Source organism: Pholis gunnellus, assembly GCF_910591455.1.
Source record: "Pholis gunnellus genome assembly, chromosome: 16".
Lineage (NCBI taxonomy): Eukaryota > Metazoa > Chordata > Actinopteri > Perciformes > Pholidae > Pholis > Pholis gunnellus.
The window spans coordinates 20206758-20220898 of NC_136543.1; positions in this window are offsets into that span (position 1 = coordinate 20206758).

Consider the following 14141-nt stretch of genomic DNA (forward strand, 5'->3'; position numbering starts at 1 on the left):
TAGCCTGCTGCTCCCCGAGCATGTTCACTGATCAAATATTCATGAACATTGCTATTGTTAGTACTCACAGCTGCTGCCCGAGCTTTAAATCAATCTCTATGCAGAGGATGTAACACTGTTCTGAGAGGAAGACGACCCAATGCTGTTTGATTCCTGACCTCTGTGTGTAGCTCAAGATGTCAAATGAATATAAAATGGAATATCTCACACACTTAAAATGTTAAAGTTTATGAGATTTTTAAAATCTTTATTTAGTAAATACGTTATCTCATTAAGTTACTATTTCAAGTTTAAGGTTTTAATCTGTTGCTTATGTACGGATGAGGAAAGAAATGTTTTTATTTTAAGTAATGTATGTATTTTTTGGGCGTATACGTGTACATCCCTGTAGCAAGGTAGGAACTTCAATCAATGGAGGTCGGCAAAAACAAGAACTCCGGCTGTTGTTAGGTTCCGTTATGTGGGATACATCAGAACATATCCTATGACTTCAGCAGCTACAGCAGCCTAGAGGAGGCACAAGCACCTGTTCACTACAACCAGCTTTGAGTGGCAAATCTTGCTTGAGGGCAACTCGACCGAAGTTGTGGAGAGAATGCAGAGCTGTTTTTTTATTTTTCCACAGTCAGATTCGATATCACAGCAAGTGGATAACATTGTGTACGTTGTGTTACGCTCTGCTGAGGATTCCTGTGTAACTGAAGAGGATAAAGACACCGTCCTGCCGCAGGTATTCTGACAATGTCTTTTTAAAGTGTCATATTAAAGCTGAAAGTGCCAACGTAGGACTGACGATTTGAGTCAAGGAATTGAACATGTATAGCAAATAGTTAAACAATGTTACTTCAATGCAAATACTCATATACATATATATATACTTAGAGAGTTTAAAGGTTTTACACATTAACAGAAAAAGGTGTTAGCATGAGGATATCAGCGTGTGTCTGCGTGTTATGGCCACCGCTACACACCTGCGTGTAGGTGATCGGCTGTGCTGGTCAGCTGATCGCCACACAGCTGGTGAATGAGCGTGAATGAAAACAGCTGATGCAAGCACAGCTTCACTCATTTGGGATTTTTTGTTGTTGTCAGTTACTATTTAGTGAGCTCATGGACACAATGTGGCCACATGGTTGGTAAAAGCCTACTTCATCCCCACACAGGCCATGACAGCACAGGGCTCATATAACTGACAGAAGGACATGGCACAAAACCACACTAACAACCAACACCATCCAAATGCAATATTTACAATATTTACAATATTTACACACGCATGGCGTAGCTGTCGAATGTACTGCGAGATATTTCTTCTGAACAGCTTGTCCACTAGCGGTCCCAAAGAAGCTCTTTGTCTCTGACTCCCTTATCTTTCCCACTGTGTGAAATCGTTTGGTTCTTAAACCTTTTTGCACAGTTGAAAGAACTGTGACAGAAATTGCTCAATGTACCACGAACAGAATAGTGTGTGTCAAAACAATAGAATGATTGCACATCGACAAGAAGTTTAACCGAATATTAACGCGCCAATCTTAGTGTTCAAAGGGACGACATGTGACTTGATATGGAAGGTTAGCGCCGTGAGAAAAGAAAGTATTTAGTTATGAGTTTGAACTCAGAATAAAGTCAGAATTCTGACTTTAATGTCATGTCATGTGATTTTTCACATGTTGCCCTGATCGTTTTACATATCATGATATTCTAATGAGGTTACAGATACAAAAACATTACAGATTTGAGCTTTATGATCACACCTTTCATTACATAGTAAGGCACCTCTAATGCATTATTAGCAAATGAGTGCAGAATAGTCCCAGTTGCATCTTTAACACATGTTAAAGATGCATTAGTCTTATATGTTCAATGCTTTCCATAAGTGTAGCGTTGTAGCCTGAATTGTGTACCTACTCTCCTGAATAAACTCCTCTTAGTTAGTGATTGATGAGTTTCCTGGAACACTCTTCATGAACCTCCATAAAAAGTCTGACATTTTTCTTTTTACTATTATTGTTTTCAGCTTTTGTCTGATGTGTTGTATGGGGGTAATATAGAGATGATAACACAGTTAGAGCCAGACAGCATTATGGTCTATTAAAGCAATTGAGAGGGAAATTGGGATCCCTGCAGCAAAAGAAAAACCTGACTCTTGTGCAATTCTGGCAGTGATGGACAAAAAGGAATTGTCAGGGATCGTGGGAATAAATTACAGCTTCAGAAAGAGCCATGTGACATTATCAAATGGACGAAACAACAGAAGCAGGAGGGCTCATTGCTAATGTGCAATATATAGAAGATGAAAATCGAAGACATTCAACTGCAGCAGAGGGTTATACAGTAATAATGGCGGTGCAGTCTTTTGTCTCAATCTTCCCTGTGGTGATTCCATGGTGTTCTAAAGAAGCTGCAGTGATTAGAAGCACCGAAACAAGGAATTCAGTTTTGTAGGCACTGATGGCCACACACTGAACCACAGGACGTCGTGTTCCTGGACATCACGTTCCTTGTGTATCACGGGGGGGGCAGAGACTTGCAGTTAGATTTTCACTATCATTTATTGACTGTTTTTGATACTGTTGTTTTGTTATTATATTGTTTGTGGTATTGTATTGGGATCTTGATCCATCCCCGTGTGTGTCTGAATGTCCTCAGCAGCCATTTCCCCAAAATGTCTCACGTTAGCAGGTCGGTTTGTGCTGCTCAGTTCTCTTTTGCTCTGTGCTTCAGTTATTTTCTATTATGATGACCTCTTTTATAATCATTTTCAAAAGTATTTTACTTTTGTTAATAAAAGAAAAACATTTTCCAGAAAAAACACCTGTGTCTCTCTGGTCTCTGGACGGACACACCCGGTGAGTTTACCGTACGACTGCCAATCACCTGCCGGCAAAAACACATTTTCTCCAGACCTCAGTGACCCACTGGCCTCAGCGGTCAAAGTTGAAGTCTTCAACGGTCACTGAACCGACAAACGTCTAAAAAGAATAAAGTTTTCACTCCACATGGTCTTCTTTTATTCTTTTATTGTGATTCTGTTTCACGTTTCCAGACCAAAACAAGCCCCTACAAAGGAACATTTCCTTTGAGAATAATTGAACCGGGTCATAGAAAAAAGGAGAAAACAGCATTTTCCATAGTGCAGGCTTGTAAAAGCCTCTAATGCAGAAAGAGAATGTGGTGAAGAACGGTGTGCAGTGCAGTTCCTTCTCGGTGGCCATTAAGAAATACTCCATTCAAGCATCACATTGGCTTCGCTTTCTCCCTGTAGAGGAGAAAGTGAATTAGAATATCATGAACTCATTAATGGTTCTGTGAAGCCAAAGAACATGTGTTTGGGATGTTTCCTTCCTGATACAGTCTCCAAAACCTGAAGCTGCATATCAGCCGATCCAGAGTACCGATCAAATACTAGTGAATTAAAAACAAATAAATATATATAAAATTGTTGTTATTATTATTGTTTTTAATAATAACAATATTATTATTATTATACTTGTATTCATACATAATAATACATTGTTTTTATCTGAAGCATTGTCAATACAATACTGTTAATGGAGTAAATGGAGTATGTTTGCTATGTAAGCAGAGATCTACCATGTATAACAAACGTGTAGCATTTAGCATATTTGCAAGTACATAACCACTCAAAACTGGTCCAAGTTTCGAAGTAGTTGCAGGCCTCTCGCTCACACTTGATGCAATGCATTGGTGCAATTGAAGCATTTGATTGCACATCGGGGTTGAGAGGACAAAAGAAAAACCCGAACTGCAGCAATTGCCAGAAGTTCTTTGCTGGTCAGGTTACTGTTGCTGAGGAAAATGGATGGATGGATTTCTTCACCACACGCCTTGAGGTTGCTGAATTCATTCTTAGATTCAGGCAGACTGTTTAAAGAGTTTGGTTTTGGGTTGTCAGGAGGTTGGGTATTGCATCAAGTCCGGCACAATATGCACTTCATGGATTCTTCTCTCATTCAGCCAAACATACCAGAATGTATCATTGACGAAACAGACCGGTGGTCAAAAACGTAATGCTGCATTACTGGCTGAAGGCATGCAAGCCCTGGTGATATATCTGTTACCCTACAGGCTCAATTAAGAAAGCAATGTAACAACAAGTTCCATTAATAAAACACACAATGTGTGGGCACAACTGTCAACATACTTTTGATGTGGAGCTGTTTCATGGTTTGGACCAGGCTCCTCCAATTACGTGAACTCGTATGTATTATTTGTACATGTGTTTTGGCAACAGTGTGGAGATGGTTTTCCAGTTTCAACCTGATTCCGCTCCTGTGAAGTGAGCCCCATAAATAAATGATTGTCCCTGTTTGGTGAAGAAGAACCTCACTGGCCCCAACCAACACACCCCATCCAACACCTGAAGGATGACAGTGGGCCAGACTTTATTGGCCAACATCAGTGGCCAATTTCACTGATGCTGTTGTAGCTGAAATGGAGAAATTCCCTTCTGCCAGGGTTCAACATCTTGTGGAAAACCTGCCAAGACGAGTGGAAGCTCTTCAAGATTTATTGCTTTTTCATTTCACAACACAGCGTTGCACAGTGAATGGTAAGTTGAAGCCCCCCCAGTCCTGTCAGGAATTGCATTCCCATCCAGCGACACTGCACTGTCAATTAGGTTGGAAGGAAACAAATGTTGCCGTGGATTACGTTTGATTTTGATGTGTCATAAACTGGTTTTAAATGAGTCTGTGGTAGTCGGCGTAGGGTGGAGGTCAGGGTGGTGGACGGGTCCAAGAACACAGGAGACTGCACGTTGTGTCCTGTGTGAACCAAGTACTTTAGTTGCCTAAACATGACCAAGTAATACTTTTGTTGTCATTTTCTTTTGACATTTTAAGACAAATTATGATGTTTCTACTAAACTTAACCAAGTAGTTTGGTAGTGTCTTTTTGTTTTGTTGTGTTTTTAATTCACGGGTTTCAAACTGTTTCAAACTGCGACAGCGATCAAGGAGAAAAAAAGGGTTTCCCTCGAAACGTAATTGAGAGTGCAGTTTAGTTTGTTTGAAAATGTAATTTTGTTGGAGACATAGTTGCTTTGTGCTGTATAAATATGTAAATAAGAACAGAATAAAAGGAAATACAGAACAGTTACCTTTATACATACGGTATATACCTAGAGAGTATGGGTCATGTATGGGTATAAAGCTCAGCTGCCACTTTAGGCATGAATTATATTAGATCTGAAATTATGAAAAGAGGGCTACCTGACAATATACATCCAAAGCCATTGCATCAATATGAAGAGCAGGTTTGTGGTGAGTGGAACTCTTCTACGTGGAAGACTGCTGTTATTGGTATAATTGGACAGCATTTGTCCAGTTTGAACATCTTTTTTTGAATATATATCCATAAATATATTGCAAACATTACAAAAATGAGTTGAATATGTGTATTCCTGCGACTGCACAATGGAAAATGTCTAAAGCTGGAATGGAGAGGTACACTTGGTGGCCCTGATGGCTGAAGGTTACTACTTGACAGCTATAGAGGGTTTATTGTGCTGAATCACGCCCTTGATTTTAGTATCGTGCCCAACGGCGCCCCAAATCTTCACATTTCCTCCTCAAATGCCAATTTTAGGTTACTATGATGAATATAAACAAAACCAGTTTTTCATATGTAATATTAAACCCCAGAAAGCCCAATGTAGAAAACATGAATGAAAGTAAAATTATTTTAAAGAAAAATAAAGTTTCCTCCGATGATTTTATATCTCCAGCGTCTGAGTCACTGTGGATGAAAATGTAATAAAGGAGGAATGGTGAACAGAAAGCTTGCTTGTGAATCACACATGGTATACCTTAATAACAGCCATTAGTCATGTTGTTGGCCTTGGCCGTACGGTGAGTACAGACTCAAGCTGTTGACACTCCTCAGCCTCAGATACAGAGAGAGAGTGAAGCAGTCTGAGGCTCTAAGGCTGCCAAACAGAAGCAGGCAGCTGATGAGGTGCTGGCACAGTCTCAGCCGTCAGTGGTTGGATGTTCATTTGGAAGAAATGGTAAATGCTGCAACTAAGATTGTCCAGATAACATTTATTAAAAGTGTGTCAGCCTGGTTTTGAAATGCCTTTTAGATCGCTTACTGTAGAAAACTGTGCTCAGTTATATTTTTATGTTTTTATACAATGTAAACTTGTCCTCATCATTAACAAACTTGTTTGCTCCATACATACAAGGTCTACTAGTGAAAGGAAATCTTTTTTTCTCTAAATAAACACTATTTTTGACTTATATTGTCAGTTTGATTAATGATGATAAAGATTGTTATCTTTTTCTCCAATCTTAATTAATGTTCCAAGTCATATTTTCTTCAAAATTGTGCTGCTGCAGTGACCCACTTTCCCACCAGCATCATTAAAATCTCATCTTGTTTTATGTCGTCTTATCTTTTCAGAGGACAAGATTATCTTCTCTGTATCGATTAAAGTTAACATGTGTGCCGCAGAGCGTTTGTGTCCGTCCGTGTGGTGAGAAGAGCAGAACTGTTGAAAAGAGTTTCTTCCTCCTAGCAGCCTGCTTGTGTAGCAGAGATGCTGATTTCCATAGGTCCGAATCGCCCACTGACCTCAACGTGGATGTTTTCCTTTCTTGTATTTTGCAAAGAGAGGATGTACAGAAATATGAGGCCTTGGATGAGCTGGTGCAAACAGAACTACTGGATGAAAGTACACAACAGGAAACAACAACATGTGGAATTCAGTTTACACACCATAGCTTTTCCTGCCACGGAGAAAAAGGGAGTAACAAGGCAACTTAGTGACAGTGAGAGTTCACTGTTCTCTTGGTTGGTTACTTATGGTAACAGCAAATGTGTTTTTATAATTTAAGTGCCAGAGTAATGTTCAAAATGACCAAAGCAAAGATCCAGAAAGTCAACAGTCTTGTTAACAACATTTTACAAATTTCTACAAAATTTTACAAATTTCTACAAAAATTTACAAATTTCTACAAAAATTTACAAAATTTTACAAATTGAAGAAAATGGTCAACAATTACAAGTTGTCTCTTCCAGTGACCCATGCCCAGTATGAGCATTTATCAAACCTGTTGTGTTTGATTATGAAATGTGAACTCTGCCAGTAACAATGAAAACAAACAATTATACAACACAAAATAACTGAATGCTGGAGCTCCCATTGGTCCCGTTAAAAAGTGGTGCAACGTCATCATCCGAGCATCCTAGGAGGTGGTACTAGAAGCTTAACATAGTGACAGTTCACAGGGTTAGTTCACAGGGTGAACCACCAGCACACCAGCCAGCCAAGACAGCCGTTCCTATACAATGATACATTGCATTGCTTGTTACGTTTGGAGAGAAACATATTTTCCCCAGATTACGTTGTTTTTGACATACCGTAAATAGGTTTGAAATCAAATTCACAGAAGTCGGCGTTGGGAAGGGGTTGAGAAGAATGGGTTTGGTCACACACACACACACACAGGAGTTTCACCCAGCAGACGGGTGTTAGAGTCCCGTGTGATACCAAAAGTCTTCATTGACTTCTTTTAACTTGCATTTGTTACCTAAATACCGTCACAAACATACTTATTTGAAGCCAAACCATAATGTTTTACTAACCCTAACCACGTAGCCTAATTTTGCTGCCTTAACATATTTTTGTTTCATTTTAAATTACAACATTAAAACTGCAACTGTTATCCGGGATAATATCTGTTTCCCTCAAAAGTTATCTAAGTGCAGTTTAATTGTATGGGAACATCATTTAGTTGGAGACAAGGCTAGCCAGCAACATGCTAGTGCTATTCAATCACAAAATGTATTCAAAGGAAGTATTTATAACTCTCATAACTGTCTGCAAACTATGTTTCCAGCAGAGCAGAGTTAGGTGGATGTCAATGATAGCTTATTTTGTTTGTTTGTCTGACACTGTCAACATGGTTTCCTAATGTTCAACGGCGCAGATTAGCTGCCAAAACTCACTAAAACTGAACTCGATGGGAAATATGTTTACATATTCACCACGGCAAGCAGATTGATCTCTGCAATTTCCATGCAAATGTATTAATTTGGCTCTGCAATGTGCTGTTTCCAAAGCTGGTGTGACCAAGCCTCATTTCTGAAATGCTATAACTTCAAACAGCAGTCACTTTGTGTGTGTGTGTGTGTGTGTGTGTGGGAGGGGGGGGGAATTCAAAATTGGAGTATTGGTTGGACTTTGGACTGTTGGACTGGATGTTTAATTGGCCTTCATCAAAAACCAGCATGTAGAATCTGAGATCAACAGCTGTGGTGGCAGTGAATGTGTCAGAATCTACATTCAAATTAAGTTGTCGTTTGTCGGAAACACACCCTCCGGACAGATGAGAACAGGAAACACTGACAAACGGCTGCTTGTGGGGTAGACGCTGGAGCATATTGTGAATTTAGCACGTTGCAGTGCTGGTGAGATGGATTTTTTTCTGTGCTTGTGTGAAGGCTGCTAATGCATGATTGATCATCAATCAGTATTCTGCTGTCTGAGACTCGGGGGTATGCACCCGACCTGGAGCGTTTCAAACATCTGCGAGTGAAAGTAAATACAGAATCCTTGGTAGAGACTGCTAACACACATACATTTAAATGCTTTCAAACCACTGTAGAAACAGGAACACGGCGTGACAGCTGCTCGTATGCCGATGGTCCTTACTTTTCTGCCATTTCCTGTAATGTGTTGTGGTTGTGCGCGTGCTCATGTGAGTGTGTGCACGTGGGTACTGTGATTTGTGGGGGTAAAAAGAAGTAATGGCCTCCATCAACAGTGTCCTCTGCAGAAAAGACGAGGTTTATGGAAGTAAAGGGAAAAGAAAAGAGGGAGAAATAGGAAGGAAAAGAGGAACCGGATGGACAGAAAGCAGAGAGCACACTGTGATGAAGACACGTAGAAATGCAGTGGCAGGGATATTTCTCTAGACGGGCGGTGGATGATGCGGGGGGAGGAGGGAGCAGCAGGGAGTCGAACACTACGATCAATCAACATCATTTAGGTCAGCTTTCCCACAACGGAGAGTACAGTACACATCCTCGAGAGCTGTGAGCCTCCTGCTCCGAGGCCAGAGCGAGCGTGGCCGCTCCCCTGCGTATTAATTACATCTACTTATGGTGCCCAGGAGTTTCATATTACTGTAGCTTTTTCTTTTTTTGATACATATTTTTTCACGGAACCTGCTGCTCCCCTGCCGGCGCTACAGCCCGTCTCCCTCCTCCCACCGAGTGCTGCAACCAGGTGGATTAGCTTCACTGCTCTCCGCCTACTTTAGTCATAACAGCTTTTAAAGTTGGAGAGAAAGTGAAGCTCTCTTATTCATTGTGAAATTACAGCTTTTTTATTTGGTTTACATTTCTTGGTTGGTCTTTGGAAACCTGCAGTAGTCGGGGATTTCACAGATGGTATATTATGGTGCTATTTTCTTCATCACATGCATAAATAAAAAGGGCTGTAAATGCACAACTAGAGCAGTTTGTTTTCCAGTCATGTTTCGAGGGCTGCCTAGAAAGAGTTTCTCTTTCTAGTGGAAGAACTGCCAACTTGGTCTCCAGAAAGTGATGTTCCCATTCAACAAAACTGCATCGTCAATTCCCAAAGTACGTTTTTGACAACACTTATACATTTATTTGAAGTCCGCCTAAGTCCACCTTGGGAGGAGGAAGCCATTAGCTGGGAAGCCGTGCTCTGGAATGCGGGTTTTCATGGGTAAACCTCAACCTGCACTGTACATGTATTGCCACTAGACAACTGCATTGAACGCAGACATTGGCTCTCTCAATGATTACTCGGCCTAACTAACGGTGCAAATCTGGACAAGAACAAATCTTCATCCATAGCTGACAGAAGATCCCAAACTGAATTGATCACTTGAGGCCCCTAGCGGCCGGTCAAGAGGAGTTAGGAGTCTCTATTCACTCAAAACAGTGAAAAACTGTGAATCATCGCAATAACAAGAGGTCCTCAAAAACGAAGGCAGATGGGTCCAGCAGTATGTGAGATTTGCTGTAGACAGACAAACAGACCCACTCTCTCTCTCTCACACACACACACACACAAATCCAAACACAATCCCCTCTCATAGCTTAAGCCTGGCAGAGATAACAAATGTTTGTTCCTTATGTTGATGGTAAATGTAATGGCCTCGCTTTCCCTGCTGTTGCAAATCAATTGTGCCGTTCACGAACTACATTTCTGTGTGAGAGACTCAACGTGTCGGAGCATGTGGTGGTATCTCACTGAATCGGGGGGGCTTTACTCCTGATAGTGGAGGAAGTGTGGCCTCTACAGGTAAAGGGATTTAGATTCCGCTGCCAGTCAGTGTGAAAGAGAAGTGTTGCAGCCTTCAGTGTTTTCATAGAACAGGCAACGTTAGACCGGATTTGGACCAACATTGAATAATGTCTGATAAGATACAAGAGAGGTTAACTGAGCAGTTCAGTTGGTGCTGTGTGTTGACAAAAGTCATGATACAGTAAAGAGACAATTTATTACAGTTAATCGAGTTCGCTTTGACCAGATTGTCAATGCATTTAGATTCACGATAGAAATGAATACCAACGTGTAGGCAGCAGAAATATGAAACTTTCCAGATAAAATCATTCATTCACATCTGTGCGCTGATGTAGCTACACGTCTCATTCATGTCTTTGAACGCTGTCTCAAGTCTAAGCAAATACGAAGATGCAGTTGATCCATTTAAGATACGACGCTTACTTCACCGTCTCTGGTGTTTAGCTGTGTGGAGGTAAGTTAAAGGATGGCGGTTTCTCTGGCAACAGTGCAATTTGTAGAAGGGCGAGAGTGAGCTGTGGTATTTTGTTCCTTTAAGGAACTCCGAGTGTGAGGACTGAATTGTGTTTTTTCGTGATAAATCAAGGAACCCACAGCTCAACAACGTGCTTCCTTCCTTCCTTTCCTCATCTCTCTCCATCTCTACTTCTTTCTTTCCATCCCGTCTTTACCTTTTTCTTCCTAATCACCTCCTCTCTTCTTCCTCCTCGACTTCACTCTCCTGCCTCCTCTCATCTTCTCCTCTCTCCTTTCGTCCTGCTCTCTCGTCTTCTCTAACCATGCCTCCCCTCCTCCATCTTCCTCCCTCTCCTCCTCTTCCTCTCCTGTGGGCCATCAGAATTCATTACCGGCTGAGCTGATTCATGGCTCAGTCCCACATCATTCGGAGCGCATGGAGGCATGGCCATAAATCTGCGGCTACACGCTCACACACACACATACATACATGCATACAAACACACACACACAGCAAAAAATACACTGCATGCATACATATCGGTATATCAAAGGCATTGGTAACTGAACATATAGGGCATAAAGCAGAGCGTGACTGTGGACACACACACACATAACATGCAATTACACACACATCACACGGACACATGTAGCAAACCATTACTACAGGCAGCAACCTGCTGTGCGTTTCGACTCCTCGCTTCATAACAAGCGGACACATCACAAATGATGATTTTTCCGTATCTTTTAAGAAACCAGTTGCTTCATTCCTTCACCATCAGGGTCTCATTCATCAGCTGCTCGGCCACCTGCTGATGAGTAACGTCCAATCGTGTTCATGCAAGTACAAGGCAGCGTCTATAAGCGTTCTAATGCTAACAGACCCTTTGACAGCCGGCGTCAACATCAATGTGCGCATGCATGTTGGCAACGGAGGTCCCCGACGAGTTAGCAAGCTTTAAACATTGAATTAAAACTGTTTTACCAGCATCAAAGTGTTGCATGTTCAGTATTCCAACAGCGAACTCAAGTTTCAACAGGATCGCAACTTTTTCAGAGCAACAGGTGTTTGAGTCGACAGAGTGACCGTGTTAACCGGTGACTTTCAGCCAAATGCGTCCGAGGTTGAATCACAATCACAATCAGCTTTATTGTGGAATTTGACTCCAGTTTTCACATTGCTCTCAAAGTACATACATGGTATTCACAAATAAACAAGAGAAAAATAAAAACATGGACATTAAAGACAACAAAGTGGAACAGAGAAACTAAGCATAAACAATGAACTACTATGTACGATATAAATAAATATCAAAGAATATATATTAACATAGAGAACAATGGACAATTGATTTGGGATATTAGTGCTTTTTAGAGAACACCTACAGGTTCTGTTGCTGCCGTCAAGCAACCTGGGACGCACTCGGCTAAGAAGCACCAGTTAACATGGTCCCTCATAACACCGAAACACACAATCCTGTCGACCACAGCTGGACCGACGCTGGTGATTGTGAGACTCAATGAACTCAAAGCTCTGAGTCTATGTCATGGTATGAGACTCCTTCACCACCCCGACCCCTTATGACTTCTTTCACTTTAATAATTCTGACATTCATATGTTTGTTCATGAGGGATTATTTCTCAGAGAATATTTGCAGCGGTTCAGATTCTTTGAGGCTCGCAAATCTGAACTGCACATTTCAACTGCAATAATACCTACACAACCACGATCATACGTCATTTAATGGATTCATAATCAGCTCTAATGGTCTCAGGACTATCTGGTTACTTTACCAAGTGAGAACTCTCACCACGTATAATGTTAAATTGGCACAAAGCAGGAGGACGGGCACAGGTGTAAATGATGGTATTAATCAAAGCTGCATGAATTAACATCCCAGTTCTCCAGCAGGCCTTTCCTGCTCACCGTCACAACTTACTGGAACGCTTCAATGGAACTGAACCGTCGTTAATTTGATTAGTTCCACCTGTGCTTTTCCTGCTGGGGCAAGTCAAAATGTCTGCCATGGGAACAGACCATTGAGATGACATTTGTCCATTCTGAACCTACAGTCTCTTTGACCAGCAGCCATTTGTCCCTTAAAGGCCCGACATCCGTCACTGGATAATGGACAGTGTTACTCACAGCCATGTGTGCTGAGTATCAGGCTTGGCAGCGAATCAATTGTTTTAGTTCTTAACAGGTAAGTTACAAGGATGCTGTGCATTTAGGTACTTTGTGTGTGTGTGTGTGTGTTTTTTGTACAATAATCTCGGGGTGTGAATGAAATACGTGCCAGGAAGTGAGCCAACCGAGGCCTTGACTGGGCGTCCATGAACGTAAGGAGATGTAAACAGCACGAGTCAGTGTATCATCCTCAAGTCAGCGAGCTTGCCAAATGTCAGCCACACAAAAACACACTGACAAACACACACACAAACACACACTTCCTAAACACTACCTACACACACACACTCCATATTTCCTTCCTCTCGCTGTCACTACCCTCCGTTACACACTCCCTCCTCCATTCACTCTCTTTAATTAACAACCCCCCCTCCTCCTCCTCCTCCTCCCCACTTCTCCCCTCAGGCCTGCACAAAATGCAGGCCAAGGCACCGAAACACACATTTCCCTTACTAAATACACACACACACACACACACACACACACACACACACACACACACACACACTACATTGCAAAATCGTCACACTGGAAAAAGGGCAATTCCAGGATTCAAATCTGTCAAGCACTCCTTCCATTACATCATTAAGCTTGTTTCAAGCTAATAGGTCCTGATGCCTCTCAGGCCGCGGTTACACTTGTCTTGTCGATGCTACTTTAGTGATCGGATGTGCCAGATGGGAACTCAGCTGTATATATACTGTAAATAAATGTCATGGTCAACAGAGCGGCTGTAAAACAGTGGACTTCCTGTGCATTCTTCACAATAAAAGCCCCCCTTTACCTTTGCTGCTTACTCCTGATCCCTGCAGAACAACTTGCTGCAGGGATGATGTATTTTTGTTGGCCAACCCTAGAAGCTAGCACCGCGATTGTTTCCTCGATAAAAAGCTAATTTTTCCGTTGGATTTTGGATTATTGGAGAAAAAAAGCTCTGTAGCAAACACAGTGATTCATGGTTATGATACGTAAATGATAATAGCCACAAATGATGCCTATGGCTCCTCCCCCCCATTGCTACGCACCGACATCCGGTGCCATTGCTCTGAACACACCCATCTTCAAACTACGCCTTCATTTTTTAAATCTCAACTACACACCTGTACAGTCCTGTGACTGGGTCTTGCACGTTTGCGATGCTATTCTGGTAACAAGATCGTGAATCGTTCCGTTGAATTGGTTCCACGT